This window comes from Urocitellus parryii, chromosome 6 (genome assembly GCF_045843805.1).
Source record: "Urocitellus parryii isolate mUroPar1 chromosome 6, mUroPar1.hap1, whole genome shotgun sequence".
NCBI lineage: Eukaryota > Metazoa > Chordata > Mammalia > Rodentia > Sciuridae > Urocitellus > Urocitellus parryii.
Genome location: NC_135536.1, coordinates 127,055,664 through 127,072,683, shown reverse-complemented (window position 1 = coordinate 127,072,683; position 17,020 = coordinate 127,055,664).

Genomic DNA, 17,020 nt, shown 5'->3' with positions numbered 1-17,020 from the left:
ATGCCATGTTGTTTTTGTTATTATTGCTCTATAGTATAGTTTAAGGTCTGATATAGGGATGCCACCTGCTTCACTCTTCCAGCTAAGGAGTGCTTTAGCTGTTCTGGGTCCCTTATTTTTCCAGATGAATTTCATGACTGCTTTTCCTATTTCTATGAGGAATGTCATTGGAATTTTGGTCAGAATTATATTAAATTCTGTATAATGGAAGTATGGTCATTTTGACAAAATTACTTCTGCCTATCCAAGAGCAAGGTAAATCTTTCTATCTTCTAAGGTTTTTTTTATTTCTTTCTTTAGGGTTCTGTAATTTTTTGTTATATAGATCTTTCATCTCTTTTGTTAAGTTCATTTCCAAGTATTTTACTGTATTTGAGGCTATTGAAAATGGGGTAGTTTTCCTCATTTCTCTTTTTGAGGATTTGTCACTGATATACAGAAATGCCTTTGATTTATGGGTATTGATTTTATATCCTGCTACTTTTCTGAATTTATTTACTAGTTCTAGGAGTTTTCTAGTGGAATTTTTAGGGTCTTCCAGGTATAGAATTATGTCATCAGAAAATAATCCCAATTTGAGTTCTTCTTTTCCTATGTGTATCCCTTTAATTTTTTTTCATCTAATTGCTCAGTCCAGTGTTTCAAGAAGTATGTTGAATAGAAGTGGTGAAAGAGGGCATCCCTGTCTTATTCCAGTTATTAGAGGGAGTGCCTTCAACTTTTCTCCATTGCAATTGATGTTAGCTTGGGGCTTAGCATAGATAGCCTTTATGATGTTGAGATATTTTCCTGTTATCCCAAGTTTTTTTAGTGTTTTTAACATAAAGGGGTGCTGTATTTTGTCAAATGTTTTTTCTGCATCTATTGAGATGACCATATAATTTTTATCTTTAAATCTATTGATGTGATGAATTACATTTATTGATTTCTGTATGTTGAACCAACCTTGCATCTCTGGGATGAGTCCCATTGATTGTGGTGCACAATCTTTTTGATATGTTTGTATATTTGACTTGCCAGAATTTTATTGAGAATTTTATTTTTGCATCTATGCTCCTTAGAGATATTGGTCGGAAGTGTCTTTTTCTTTTTTGTCTTTGCCTGGTTTTGGAATCACAGTAATATTGGCCTCATAGAATGAGTTTGGAAGTGCTTCCTCTTTTTCTATTTTATGAAACAAATTTTAGAGTATTGGTATTAGTTCTTTTTTAAAGATCTTGTAGAACTCAACTGTGTATCCATCCAATCCTGGGTTTGTTTGGTAGACTTCCAATGGCATCTGTTATTTCATCACTTGAAATTGATGTGTTTAAAATGTGCATATGATCCTGATTAAATTTGGGTAAATCATAGAACTCTAGAAATTTGTCAATGTCTTCAATATTTTATGTTTTATTGTAGTACATTTTTAAAAAATAATTCCTAATTATCTTCTGTATTTCTGTAATATTTTTATGATAGTCTTTTTTCATCATGTATGTTAGTGATTTGAGTTTTCTCATTCTTTTCATTAGCATGGCAAAGTGTCTGTCAATTTTATTTATTTTTTCAAGTAACCAATTTTTTGTCCTGTCATTTTTTTCAATTGTTTGTTTTGTTTCAATTTCATTGATTTCAGCTCGATTTTAATTATTTCCTGTCTTCTACTGTTTTGGGTGTTGATTTTTTCTTCTTTTTCTAGGACTTTGAGATGTAGTGTCAAGTCATTTACTTGTTGACTTTTTCTTCTTTTAAGGAATGAACTCCATGCAACAAAATTTTCTCTTAGAACTGCTTTCATGGTGTTCCAGAGAAGTATAAACTATAATACAATTTTATAGTTTGAATTATTTTAAAAAATAGGAAAAAAAGGCTAGAAGTACCCTATATACAAGTTTTTTTTTTTTTTAACTTGAAGGGATAACCCCAAATCATGCAATTCATTTAAACTAAATTCTGCTCTCTTTGCAGTAGTAACAAGTCCATGGAAAGCAGTTCTTCTTAGAGAAGAATCAAATAGAGTAAGGCCCTTTCTCATACCCTTATGCCCTCCTTATTCAGGGTTTTACAACAGTCTCAAAATCCTAGGTGAACTTAAATCCCAGAGGAATGTACTCCATTCTCCCTGATTAATTCCAAAGTAATAAGAAGGTGTCTAAAAGGAGCCACTAGCTATAGGTATGTATTTCTCTGTGACTTAACATAAATCAAGACTGACTGAGGAAGGTTCTCAGATGACCCTGATAAATATAAAGAGGTATTTGTGGGCCCAGTCTAAACTTCTGACCTAATGTGGAAAGATATAATGTTGCTTCTAAACCAAATGCTTTCAAGCACTGAAAAATGTGCTTCTTTACAGGCAGATAAAATCTATAAAGATGAACTATATGTAGTGCAAAGCCCAAGGAACTTACTAATTCTAAATGAAGTGGATTCAGGGAAAAAACACTCAAGAGGGTGACAGGCAGTTCCTGGGAGAACACAAAATGGATTTCAGATTGCCACATGAGAGAATGGAATGATAAGTATTTCAGACCTGTGTGCTGGAGGGATTAGGATAACCCATACTAAACCTCTAAGTTGTTTCAAACTCTCTCTCTGGTAATAGATGAGGATGAAGAAACTCTCTCAACCTTTTCAAAAAGACTCAGGGAAGCATTAATTTAAAGTATATCATGTTCCCAGATTTCTCAGCAGGTCAACTTATATTAAAGGAAAAATACATAACACAGCCAGCTCCTGACATTAGAAGAAAATTTAACAAGTCAGCTGCAGGACCAGAGAGCACTCTATATAGTCTCTGATATTTCCACTGTAAACTCCCATGGAGACAAGGAAGGCCCAGGACAGCCCCACAGATCCATGTGGAGCCCAGATAGGCCCAGGACAGTCTTGCTGACCCCTCAGAGACAAGGCACGCCCAGTATAGACCCCCATCCTTGTAGAGACCAGGAAGTCCCAGGACAGTCTCATCAACCCCTGTGGAGCCCAGACAGGCCAATAAAATGAACTGCCCACTTTGTTGAGGATAACACCTGCACACCACAGTGCTTTATCTCCAAACAGGCTCTCCAAAGCCATCTTGGTCACCATCAACTTGGATCACCTTCAAACCCATCTCAGGTTACCCTTGCTGCTGCCACCACCATCTTTAGTTTCAGCAGCTCCTACTTGGGACACTGACCTGTGGCTGAAAGCCCAACACCAAAGTACTCACAGATTTGATGCTATCTAGAAACCAACTACAAATGTGGCTACTTCCATTAGGTACAACATCCAGAATTCAGAAGACCCTCACCAAGGTTCCTGCAGTCTTGGTTACACAAGAGGTATTTCTGCTATGTATGCTAATAGCCACCATCTTATTCTAGAGGCAGGAGAAAGCTTTTCACTGGGTCACCTCTTTCTCTTTTTTTCTACTGTTAACAGTCAGCTTCTTTTGACTTATTTTTGCACTTCTTATGATTTAACACCTCTATATTCTTCTACCTCATAGACATTATACCATACACGCCCTCATTTTTCTGTTTGTCCACTATTAGAATCTGTACACCACTTTGCAAACCTAGAGTCTGTACTGCAGATAATTGAACACATCATTCCTGATTATTGTGACAAATCTTTAATTGTCTAAATAGTAACTATTTGGTTTAAGGGTGTATACAGTTTGCATTTTTTGCTGTTAATATTGTTTCCCCCCTTAAAGGTGCAAAACTGATCACCTACAAGGACACTATAAGATTATGTGGTAAAAACTGTAATTCATATGATTCACCCTGCTAGAAGGGAAGACACATGGAGAGCATGAAAAGACAAGGAAAAAAGTGCTCCCCCAGACCAAGATAATACAATAATAGACTTCATTGACAGCACAGTAGAAGGAGTTTAGAATGTACATAATTAAAATGATCTGCAGGTCAGACAATGACATGAGAGAGCAAACACAGTGAAAAAGTGATCACTCCAACAAAGAAATAAGAGAGGAAACACAGGTGACAAAAAATACTTCAAGAAAGAGATAGAAATTATGAAAAAATCCATACAGAAATCCTTTAAATGAAGGAAACTATAAACAAAATTTTAAAAACTCAACAGAAAGCATCACCTATAGACTAGATCACTTAGAAGACAGAACCTCAGACAATGAAGACAAAATATAGACCCTTGAAAATTAAATTGACCACAGTGAAGATGGTAAGAAGCCATGAACAGAATTTCACAGAATTATGGAATAACATCAAAAGACCAAGTCTAAGATTTATTTGGATAGAGGAAGGCACAGAGAAACAAATCAAAGAAATGCACAAATTCATCAATCAATATCAGAAAATTTTCCAAACACCAACAATTAATTGAAAAATCAAATATAAGAGGCTTACAGGACACCAAATGTACAAGATTACAAGTTCTACACAAAAGCACAAATATAATGCAAATGCCTAGAATACAGAATAAGGACATAATTATAAAAGCTGCAAAAGAAAAGTTTCAGATTACACATAGGTGAAAATCAATTCTTATCTCAGCAGATTTCTCAACTCAGACCCTGAAAGACAAGAGATCCTAAAACAACATATACCAAGCTCTGAAAGAAAATGAATACCAATTAAGAATTTTATAACCACGGGACTTGGGATGTGGCTCAAGTGGTAGTGTGCTTGCCTAGCATGAGTGAGGCACTGAGTTCGATTCTCAGCACCACATAAAAATAAAGTAAAGATATTGTGTCCACCTAAAACAACAAAAAAATATTTTTAAAAAAGAATTTTATAACCAGCAAATTGAGCTTCAGATTTGATGATGAAATGAAAACTTTTCATGATAAAGTTAAAAGAATTCCCAGTTAAGCCTTCTCTACAGAACATACTTAGAAAAATATTCTGTGAGGAGAAGTAAAAAACAATGATAGAATTCACCAAGTGGAGAAACTACACTAAAGGAAAAACCAATCAAAGGAGAAACCAACTCAAGTAAAAAAATCTAAAACAGACCTAAGTGACTTGGAATACAAAGTATATTTCAATGATTACCCTGAATGTTAATGACCCAAATTCATCAATTAAAAGACAAAGACTTGCAGGTTGGATTTTTAAAAACAACTCAAAAATATGCTGCTTTCAAGAGACTCATATTATTGGAAACAGCATCCACAGACTTAAGGTGAAAGGATGGGGAAAATATATCACTCACATGGACCATTTAAACAAGCAGGAGTTTCTATCTTCATATCAGATAAAGTGGATGTTGAACCAAAGTTAGTCAGAAGGGGTAAAAAAGGATATTTCATACTGCTTAAAGGAATCATACATCAACAAGACATAACAATTGTAAACATTTATTCTCCAAACAATGGGGCATCGATGTAGATCAAAAAAAAACCCTTCCCAACTTCAAGAATCAAATAGACCAAAACACAATAAAAATGGTTGACTCTTAAACATCTCTCTCAGCACTAGATAGATCTTCCAAACAAAAACTAACCAAAGAAATTATAGAACTCCATAATACAATCAATAATTTAAACTCAACAAACATATGTAGAATATTTTATCTCTCATTGAGCAAATACACTTTCTCAGCAGCACATGGATACTTCCCTAAAATAGACTATATGTTATGCCACAAACCAACTTTTCACAAATACAAAAAAATTGATATAGTCTCTTGCATTCTGTCAGACTAGAAAAAAATGTAAAATCAGAAATCAATGAAAAATGTAAAAATAGAAGCTACTCCAACAAGTGAAGAATAAATAATATGCTATTGAATAATGCAGGAATAGCAGAAGACATTAGGGAGGAGATAAAAAATGTTGGAGGTAAATGAGAATTCTGATACAACATATCAAAAGCTCTGAGACAATATGAATGCAAGTTCAAAAGAGAAAAGTTCATTGTATTGAACTCATTCATTAAAAAAAAGAAAAAGTCAACAAATATATCACAAGATATTATATCTCAAAGCTCTAGGAAAAAGAAAAACCAATTAATACCCAAAAAAGTAGTAAAAGAAAGAAAATAATTAAAAGTAGGGCTAAAATCAATAAAATTGAGAAACAAAAAAAAATTGAAAAAATTTACAAAGCAAAAAGCTGGTTCTTTGAAAAAAAGAAATAAAATTGATAAACCCTTAATCATCCTGGTGAAAAGAATAATAGAGAAAATCAAATTACTAAAATTTTGTGATGAAAAAGTATCATGATAGACACCACTGAAATATAAAAGATAATTAGAAACTCTTTTGCAAACTTATACCCTAATACAATAGAAAATATCAAAGACATCAAAAAATTTCTAGAGAAATATGAACGGCCCAAACTGAACCAAGAGGATATACACAATTTAACAAATCAATCTTGAACAATGAAATAGAAGATGCCATCATAAGCCTAACAACTAAGAAAAGCCCCAAACCAGAAGGATTTTCTGCTGAGTTCTACAATATCTACTGAGAAAAATTAATACCAATACTCTTTAAATTACTCCATGAAATAAAAATGGAGAGAACCCTGCCAAACTCATTCTATGAGGCTAGTATCACACTGATAGCTAAACCAGAAAAAGACACATAAAGGAAAGAAAACTTCAGATTTCTTGATGAACATAGATGCAAAAATTATCAATAAAATTATGGAAAATTGCATACAAAAACATATTTAAAAGATAGTGCACCATTATCAAGTGGGGTTCATTCAGGGATGAAAGGTTGGTTCAATATATGAAAAATCAATACATGTAATTCATCACATTAGTAGACTGAAAGATAAGAACCATGTGATTATATCAATAGATAAAGAAAAGGCATTTTATAAAGTACAATACCCTTTTGTGTTTGGAACAGTAAAAAAAAAAAAAAAAAAAAAAAAAAAAAAAAAAAAAACTAGGTATAGTAGGAACATACTTCAACATTGTAAAAGCTACTTCCAAGGCCAAAATTATTCTAAATGGAAAAAAATTGAAGGTATTCCCTCTAATAACTGGAACAAGATAGGGATGGCCTTTACCACCATGCCTATTGAACATAGTCCTTGAGACTCTAGCTAGAGCAATTAGATAAAAAATATTAAAGGCATAGGAATAGAAAAAGAAAAACTCAAACTATCATTATTTGCCAAAAACATGATTCTATACTTAGAGGATTCAAAAGAACTCCACCAGAAAACTTCTAGAATTAATAAATAAATTCAGAAAAAATAGCAGGATATAAAATCAATACCTGAATGTGTTCCTAGTCCCTTCATGATCTATGGTTACTCGGCTACCTTGTCGTGGGGACTAGAGATGCAGAATCAACACACAGACTCCAGGAGCTGGTGAAAGAACTGGCTGGAGACCCGCCTCAGATTGTGGTCCAGTAGCTCATTTTATTTTTGGAATGCCCACACGGTTATAGGGTTTGAGTGGGGCATGCCTGTCAAACATAAATAAGCAAGACAATATCCATAAGACAATCATCTTCTGCCTAATGTAACCACACTGTGAGGAAACTCTAAATATTGCTGTCCTGGCAGAAAACAATCTGGAAGGGTATTTATTCTTACTGAGTCAAGGGTTTCATGCCCTGAAGATCCGACTCTCAGTTTCTTGGCTGGGCAGTTTGGCAATGCTAACCACAAGTGCTGAGGATGTGGTTTCACTCCATCCTGCAGGCGCTCCTGTCAGGCCTGAAGGAAGGTGGATATTTCAGGCACTTCCAAGCTGCTAGTAGCTGCTAACTGAGATTGAAACTTATTCCTACAAATACCCACCAATCAAATGTGTTCCTATACATCAGTGGTAAATCCACTGAAAGAGAAAATAGGAAAACTACCGCAGTCACAATAGCCTCAAAAAACAAAATACTTGGGAATCAATCTAACAAAAAAAGTGAAGAACCTCTACAATGAAAACTACAGAACTCTAAAGAAAGACATTGATGGAGACCTTAGATGGAAAGATCTCCCATGTACTTGGATACACTGAATTAATATTGTCAAAATGGCCATACTACCAAAAGTGTTATACAGATTTAATACAATTCAAATTATGATCCCAACAAATTTTCTCATAAAAATAGAAAAAAAAGCAATCATGAAATTTATTTGGAAATTCATTTGTAAAAATAAGAGACACAGAAAAGCCAAAGCAATATTTATCAAGAAGAGTGAAGCAGGAGTCATCACAATACCAGACCTTTAACTGTACTGAAGAACAATTGTATTAAAAGTGACATGGTATTAGTACCAAAATAGACATGTAGAGCAATGGTACTGAATAGAAGACATGGAGACAAATACACATAAATATATTTATCTCATATTAAACAAAGGTGCCAAAATATACAATAGCAAAAAGATAGCCTTTTCAACAAATAGTGCTGGGAAAACTAGAAATCTATATTCAGGAAAATGAAATTAAGCCACTATCTCTCACTGTGCACAAAGCTCCACTCAAAGTGTATATTCAAGAACCTAGGAATTAGACCACAGACTCTGCACCTAAGAGAAAAAAAAAATAGTCCAAATCTTCATCATGTCAGATCCTTACCAGACTCTTAAGGAACCAGAAGTGCAATCAAGAATTAATAAATGGGGTTAATTTTTTTTAAAAAGCCAATATTTGTAGGCTCCTCTTTGACTCTTCCTGTGACATTTTACTTCTAGGTTCTCTTTTCCTCCCTCAAGTACATTGCATACTACACTATCTCTATTCTCTCATCCACCATTTGAAATTCTAAATCTTTTTAACAAATTTTCTGTTTATACTATAGATAGTTTTTGAACTCATCATTTGGGTTTAATTCAAGAAAGCATTAGAAACTTTAGGGGTATCTATTAAATTTAAGGTTACATATTTTTACATTGAGTGCTGTTAATATTGTTCTAATCATTAAATGTGAGGCGCTTGAACCTTCAGAGACACTATAGCTATACAGAATAAAATATGTGCTGCCTCAGATCTATACTTCTAGATGAGAAAACACACAAACAACATGAAAAAAACTAGAGAATAAAGCATCCTAAATAAACAAGATGCTTCAACAACAGAAGCCACTAATAACACAGTAGAAGAAATGTCCAAGAATGAGTTCAATTGTACATACTTAAATTGATCTGTGAAATAAAGGATAGGATAAGGAGTAAAATCAAAGAAAAAATACAGGAAGTTAAAGATGACTTCAATATAGTTAGAAATTGTGTGGGAAAATAAGCACAAGTTCTTGAAATAAAGAAATCAGTAAACAAAATTATGAATTTAATAGAAAGCATCATCAACAGAATAGACCAAATGGAAGTCAGAACCTCAGTCAATGAAGACAAAATATATCATCTTGAAAACAGAGCTGACAATGCAGAGAGTATGGTAAGAAATTATAAACAGAACATCCACAAATTATGAAATAATATTAACAGATCAAATTTAAGAATTATTGGGAAAAATGAAGGAGCAGAGATACAAATTAAAGGAATGCACAATTTTTTCAATGAAATAATAGCAGAAATGTTTCAAAGCCTGCAGAATGCAAAGGAAAACAAATAAAGGTGGCTTTAAGGACCCCAAAACTACAGCATACCCATGCCAAGACACATTATAATGAGAATCATTAACACATGGAATAAAGATAAAATCTTCAATGCTGTGAGAGAAAAATATCAAATTACCTATGAAGGAAAACAATTTATATCTCAACTGATTTCTCAACCCAGACCCTCAAATCTAGGAGGACCTGGAATAATATTTTTCAAGCTCTGAAATAAAATGGATGCCAACCAAGAATTTTATATCCAGCAAATTTAAGTTTCACATTTGAAAATGAAGTTAATACCTTCCATAATAAACAAAAATTAAAAGAATTAACAACTGGACAGCCTACACAGAACATTCTCAACAAAATATCCCATGAGAAAGACGTGGAAAAAAAGTGAAAACCAGCAAAGGGAGGATCTACACTAAAGGTATATTCAACCAAAAAAGAAATTAGGACAAATAAAAAACTAGAAATAAATAAAATGACAGGGAATACAAATCATATCTAAATATAACCTTGACCATCAATGGCTTAAACTCATCAATCAAAAGATATACATTAGCAGATTGGAGTAAAAAGCATGATCCAAAAATATGCTGTCTTCAAGAGACTCACCTCATTTGCAAAGACATCCACAGACTGAAGATGAAAGGATGGGAAAAATTTTATCACTCATATGGTTTGACAAACAAGCATTGTTTTCCATTTTCATCTCAGATAAAGTAGAATTCAAACCAAATTAATAAGAAGAACACTCATACTTCCTAAGGGAAGTATATATAAGTGAACATAACTGTTATAAGTATTTATGCCCCAAACAATGTAGCACCTATGTACATTGAACAAACACTTCTCAATTTAGGAGTCAAATAGAGCACAATACAATAATACTGGGTAACTTTTGCACACCTCTCTCACTACTAAACATATCTTTCAAAAAAAACTAAACAAGAAAACTATATAACTAAACAATACAATCAATAATTTAGACTTAACAGACATGTATAATATTTCATCTATCAACAAGCAAATGTACTTTCTTCTCAGCAGCACATGGCTTTTCTCTAAAATAGGTCATATCTTATGCCACAAAGCAACTCTTAGTAAATACAAAAAAAAGCAGAGATAATAGTCTGCATTCTATGAGACCACAAAGGAATGAAATTAGAACAATGATAAAATGAAAAATACAAGCTACTATAACAATTGGAGAATAAATAATACAGTATTGAGTGAGGAATGAATAGTAGAAGAAAACAAGGATGAAATAAAAAAATAGAGGTAAATGAGAACACTGATCAACACATCAAAATCTCTGGGACAATAGGGAGGCAGTACTAAGAGAAAAATTTATTGCATTGAGCATATTCATTAAAAGAAGAAAAAGTCAACAAATAAATGACATAAAACTGTATCACAAAGCCATAGAAAAAGAAGAACAAATCAATATAAGAATCAGTAGAAGACAGGAAATAATGATAATCATAGCTGAAATCAATAAAATAAAAGAAAAATAAACAATTGAAAAAAATTGACAAAACAAAAAGTTCATTCTTTGAAAAAATAAATAAAATAGATACCCCACTGACCATGCTAGTGAAAAGAAAAAGGAGTCCTGAAAGCCTCTTCTATTTGATTTTCCACTGCATTCTTTAGGTTTTGAAACATTTCTACTATTTCTGCTAAAATACAAGATGAAGAAGGAAATATCACAAGAGACATGTCTAAAATAGAGAAGATAACTAGAAACTATTTTAAAAACTTATATTTCAACAAAATTAAAAATATTGAAGATGACAACAAATTTCTAGAGACATATGACCTGTCCAAACTGAATGAAGAGTTCATACATGATTTAAGCACATCAGTTTTAAGTAATAAAATAGAAAATTCCATCAAAATTATACCAACCAGAAAAGCCCAGAAAGAGATAGATTCTTGGCTGAGTTCTACAAGACTTTTAAAGAAGAATTAACACCAATACTCCTCAAAGTATTCCATGAAATAGAAAAGGAGGGAGCCCTTCGTAACTCATTCTATGAGGTCAATGTCACACTGATAACAAAACCAGACAAAGATCATCAAGGAAAGAAAACTTCAGACCAATATTTCTTATGTATATAGATGCAAAAATTCTCAATAGAATTCTAGCAAATCATACAAAAACATATTAAGAAGTTGGTGTGCTTTTCTCACTCTCTCCCTCTCCTCTCTCTCTCTTCCCCCTCTCCTCTCTCTTCCCCCACTCCTCTCTCTTTCTCTCTCTCTCTCTCTCTCTCTCTCTCTCTCTCTCTCTCTCTCTCTCTCTCCCTCCCTCTCTCTCCCCATCCCTTCTCTTCTGAAAAAAAAAATTTGTTGCACCATGATAAAGTGGGGCTTATCACAGGAATGCAAGGTTGTTTCAACATACAGAAACCAATAACCATAATCCATTGTGTTAATAGACCTAAAAACAAGAATAATATGATCTTATAAATAGATGAAGAAAAAGCATTTGATAAAAAAGAAAGTATTTGAAGAAAACTTCAGAAGATGGAGAGATCTCCCATGATCCTAGTATTTTATCAAATTCATGTTCAAAACACCAGAAAAATTAGGAATAGTAGGAATATAAATCAACATTGTAAAAGGTATATATGTTAAACCCAAGGCCAGAATCATTCTAAATAGAGAAAAATCAAAAGCAATTTTTTTCTAAAATGTGGAACAAGACAAGAATGTCCTCTTTCATCGCTTCTATTCAACATCATCCTTGAAACTCTGGCAAGAGAAATTAGACAAAACAAAGAAACTAAAGGATACAAAAAGGTAAAGAACTCAAAATATTATTATTTCCTTGTTACATGATTCTATATAAAGAGGATGCAAAAATCTCCACAAGAAAATTTTAGAACTAATGAATAAATTCAGCAAAGAAGCAAGATGTAAATCAAATGTTCCTATACATCAGCAATGAATACAATAAAAAGGAAGTTAGGAAAACTACCCCAATAAAAATAGCCTCAAAAGAAGAAAAAATATCTGGGAGTCAATCTAACAAAAGATGTGAAAGACCTCTACAATGAAAACTATAGAACACTAAAGAAAGTATTTGAAGAAAACTTCAGAAGATGGAGATATCTCCCATGATCCTAGATAGACAGAATTAGTGTTGTCAAAATGGCCATACTACCAAAAGTGTTATACAGATTAATGCAATTCCTATTAAAATGTCGAAGACATTCTTCATAGAAATATAAAAAGCAATCATAAAATTTATTTGGAAAAATAAGAGATCCGGAAGAACTAAAGCAACCCTTAGCAAGAAAAGTAGAGCAAGAGGCATCATAATGCCAGACCTTAAACTTTACTACAAAACTATAGTAACAAAAATGGCATGGTATTGGTACCAAAATAGACTTGTATACCAATGATACAGAATAGAGGACATAAGATGAACTCATATAAATATGGTTATGTCATAGTAGACAAAGGTGCCAAAAATATTCACTGGATAAAAGATAGCCTATTCAACAAATAGTGCTGGCAAAACTGGAAATACTTATGGAGCAAAATGAAATTAAACCTCTAGCTCTCACCCTGCACAAAAATCAACTCAAAGTGGATCAAAGACTTAGACACTATAGAGTAGAGAATCAATCTGTGGCTAATAGAAGAAAAAATAGGCCCAAATCTTCACGACATCGGCCTAGGATCTGACTTCCTTAACAAGACTGCTAAAGCTCAACAAAGAAAATCAAGAATCAATAAATGGGATGGATTCAAATTAAAAAGCTTCCTCTTGGCAAAGAAAATAATCAATATTGTGAGGGGAGAACCTACAAATGGGGATAAAAATCTTTACCACATGTACCTCTGATAAAGCATTAAGCTTTAGGATACATAAAGAATTCAAAAACTTAACACCCAAGAAACAAATAACTGAATCAATAAATGGGCTAAGGAACTGAACAGACACTTCTCAGAAAAATAAATATAATCAATTAACAAATATATGAAAAAGTGTTCAATATCTCTAACAATTAGAGAAATGCAAATCAAAACTACACCAAGATTTCATCCCACTCCTGTCAGAGTGGCAATCACCAAGAATACAGGCAACAATAAATGTTGGCGAGGATGTGATGAAAAAGATAAACTCATACATGGCTGGTGGGACTGCAAATTGGTGTAACTACTATGGAAAGCAGTATGGAGATTCCTGAGAAAACTTGGATTGGAACCCTATTTGACCCAGCTACCCCACTCCTCAGTTCATACCCAAAAGACTTAAAATCAGCATTCTACAGTAATGCATCCATGTCAATATTTATAGCTGCTCAATTCACAATGGATAAACTATGGAACCAACCTAAATGTCTTTTGATAGACTAATGGATAAAGAAATTGTGATATATATTAGGGCTGGGGATGTGGCTCAAGCGGTAGCGTGCTCGCCTGGCATGCGTGCGGCCCAGGTTCGATCCTCAGCACCACATACCAACAAAGATTTTGTGTCCGCTGAGAACCAATAAATAAATATTAAAAATTCTCTCTCTCTCTCTCTCTCTCTCTCTCTCTCTCACTCTCTCTTTAAAAGAAAAAAAAAAGAAATTGTGATATATATATATATAAATATTTTTTTTCAATGGAATATTACTTAGCTTTAAAAACATGAAATTATGGCATTTGCCAGTAAATATATGGAGTTGGAAAATATTATGCTAAGGGAAATAATCTAATCTCCAAAAACCAAAGGCCAAATATTTTCTCTAATATGTAGATGCTAATGCACAATAAGATGGGGAGCACTAGAGAATAATAGCATTACCTTAGATTAAGTAGAGGGAAGTGAAGAAAGGTGAGGGGAGGTTTGTGGGGATAGAAAAGATAGTACAATAAAACAGTCAATATTACTTTATGTATATATGTGACTGTATGAAAAATATGTACCCTCAAAAATATGGAATTATGGGCTGGAGATGTGGCTCAGCGGTAGCGCGCTCGCCTGGCATGCATGCGGCCCGGGTTCGATCCTCAGCACCACATACCAACAAAGATGTTGTGTCCACCGAGAACTAAAAAATAAATATTAAAATTTCTCTCTCTCTGTCTCTCCTCTCTCACTCTCTCTTTAAAAAAAATATGGAATTATATTCCATCTATGTATATCAAAGTGTATGAATAAGTCTACTTTTATGTATAACTAATTAAAACAAATTTAAATTTTTTAAAAAAAAGAAATGTGTTTGATTTATGGGTGTTGATTTTACATCCAACTACTTTGCTGAATTCATTTTTTAGTTCTAGAAGTTTTCTAGTGGAATTAGTTGTGCATCACAATACCATACCTTAAATTTCACTGCAGAGCCAACTTTTTCTTCTATATGGCGCAGAGTCTCTGATTTGATATCTAGCTCCTTGATCCATTTTGAATTAACTTTTGTGCATGGCGAGAGAAAGGGGTTCAGCTTCATCTTGTTGCATATGGATTTCCACTTTTCCCAGCACCATTTGTTGAAGATGCTATCCTTTCTCCATTGCATGCTTTTAGCGCCTTTATCAAATATAAGAAAGTTGTAATTTTGTGGATTGGTCTCTGTGTCCTCTATTCTGTACCATTGGTCCACCTGCCTGTTTTGGTACCAGTACCATGCTGTTTTTGTTACTATTGCTCTGTAGCATAGTTTGAAGTCTGGTATCGCTATACAGCCTGATTCACACTTCCTGCTTAGAATTGCTTTTGCTATTCTGGGTCTTTTGTTTTTCCATATGAATTTCATGATAGCTTTGTCTATTTCTACAAGAAATGCCCTTGGGATTTTGATTGTCATTGCATTGAACCTGTAAAGAACTTTGGGTAATATTGCCATTTTGATGTTGTTGGTTCTGCCTATCCATGAACAGGGTACATTTTTCCATCTTCTAAGATCTTCTTCTATCTCTCTCTTTAGGGTTCTGTAGTTTTAATTGTATAAATTTTTCACCTCTTTTGTTAGGTTGATTCCCAAGTATTTGGCTCCAAATACCTTAATAGGACGCCCATAGCCCAAGAGTTATATACAAGAATAAACAAATGGGACTTACTTAAACTAAAAAGTTTTTTCTCAGCAAGAGAAACAATAAGAGAGGTAAACAGGGAACCTACATCCTGGGAACAAATTTTTACTCCTCACACTTCAGATAGAGCCCTAATATCCAGAATATACAAAGAACTCAAAAAATTAAACAATAAGATAACAAACAACCCTATCAACAAATGGGCCAAGGACCTGAACAGACACTTCTCAGAGGAGGACATACAATCAATCAATAAGTATATGAAAAAATGCTCACCATCTCTAGCAGTCAGAGAAATGCAAATCAAAACCACCCTAAGATACCATCTCACTCCAGTAAGATTGGCAGCCATTATGAAGTCAAGTAACAATAAGTGCTGGCGAGGATGTGGCAAAAAGGGTACACTTGTACACTGCTGGTGGGACTGCAAATTGGTGCGGCCAATATGGAAAGCAGTATGGAGATTCCTAGGAAAGCTGGGAATGGAACCACCATTTGACCCAGCTATCGCCCTTCTTGGTCTATTCCCTGAGGACCTTAAAAGAGCCTACTATAGGGATACTGCCACATCAATGATCACAGCAGCACAATTCACAATAGCTAGACTTTGGAATCAACCTAGATGCCCTTCAATAGATGAATGGATTAAAAAACTGTGGCATTTATACACAATGGATTATTATTCAGCACTAAAAAATGACAAAATCATGGATTTTGCAGGGAAATGGATGGCATTAGAGCAGATGATGCTAAGTGAATCTAGCCAATCCTTAAAAAACAAATGCCAAATGTCTTCTTTGATATAAAGAGAGCAACTAAGATCAGAACACGGAAGAAGAGCATGAGGAAAAGACTAACATTTAACAGAGACGAGTGGGGTGGGAGAAAGGGAGAGAGAAGGGAAACTGTATGGAAATGGAAGGAGACCCTCATTGTTACAAAAAATTACATATAAGAGTTTGTGAGGGGAAAGGGGAAAAAAACAAGGGAGAGAATCAAACAACAGCAGATGGGGTAGAGAGGGAAAATGAGAGGGAAGGGGAGGGGGATAGGAAAGGTAGCAAAATACAACAGTCATTAATATGGTATTATGTAAAAATGTGGATGTGTAACCGATGTGATTCTGCAACTTGTATTTGGGGTAAAAAATGGGAGTTCATAACCCACTTGAATCAAATGTATGTTAGATGATATGTCATGAGCTTTGTAATGTTTTTAACAACCAATAAAAAAAATTTAAAAAAAAATTCACTGCAGAGAAATAGTAACAAAAGTGACATGGTATTTGCATCAAAACAGAAATGTAGACTGATGGTATAAGACACAGAGACAAACCCACTTGAATACAGTTATCCCATACCAGAGAAAGACACCAAAAACATTCATTGGAAAAAGATAGCCTCTTCAACAAATGGTGCCGGGAAAACTGAAAATCCATATGCAACAGAATGGAATTAAACCCTATTACTCTGTACAAAACTCAACTCAAAGTGTA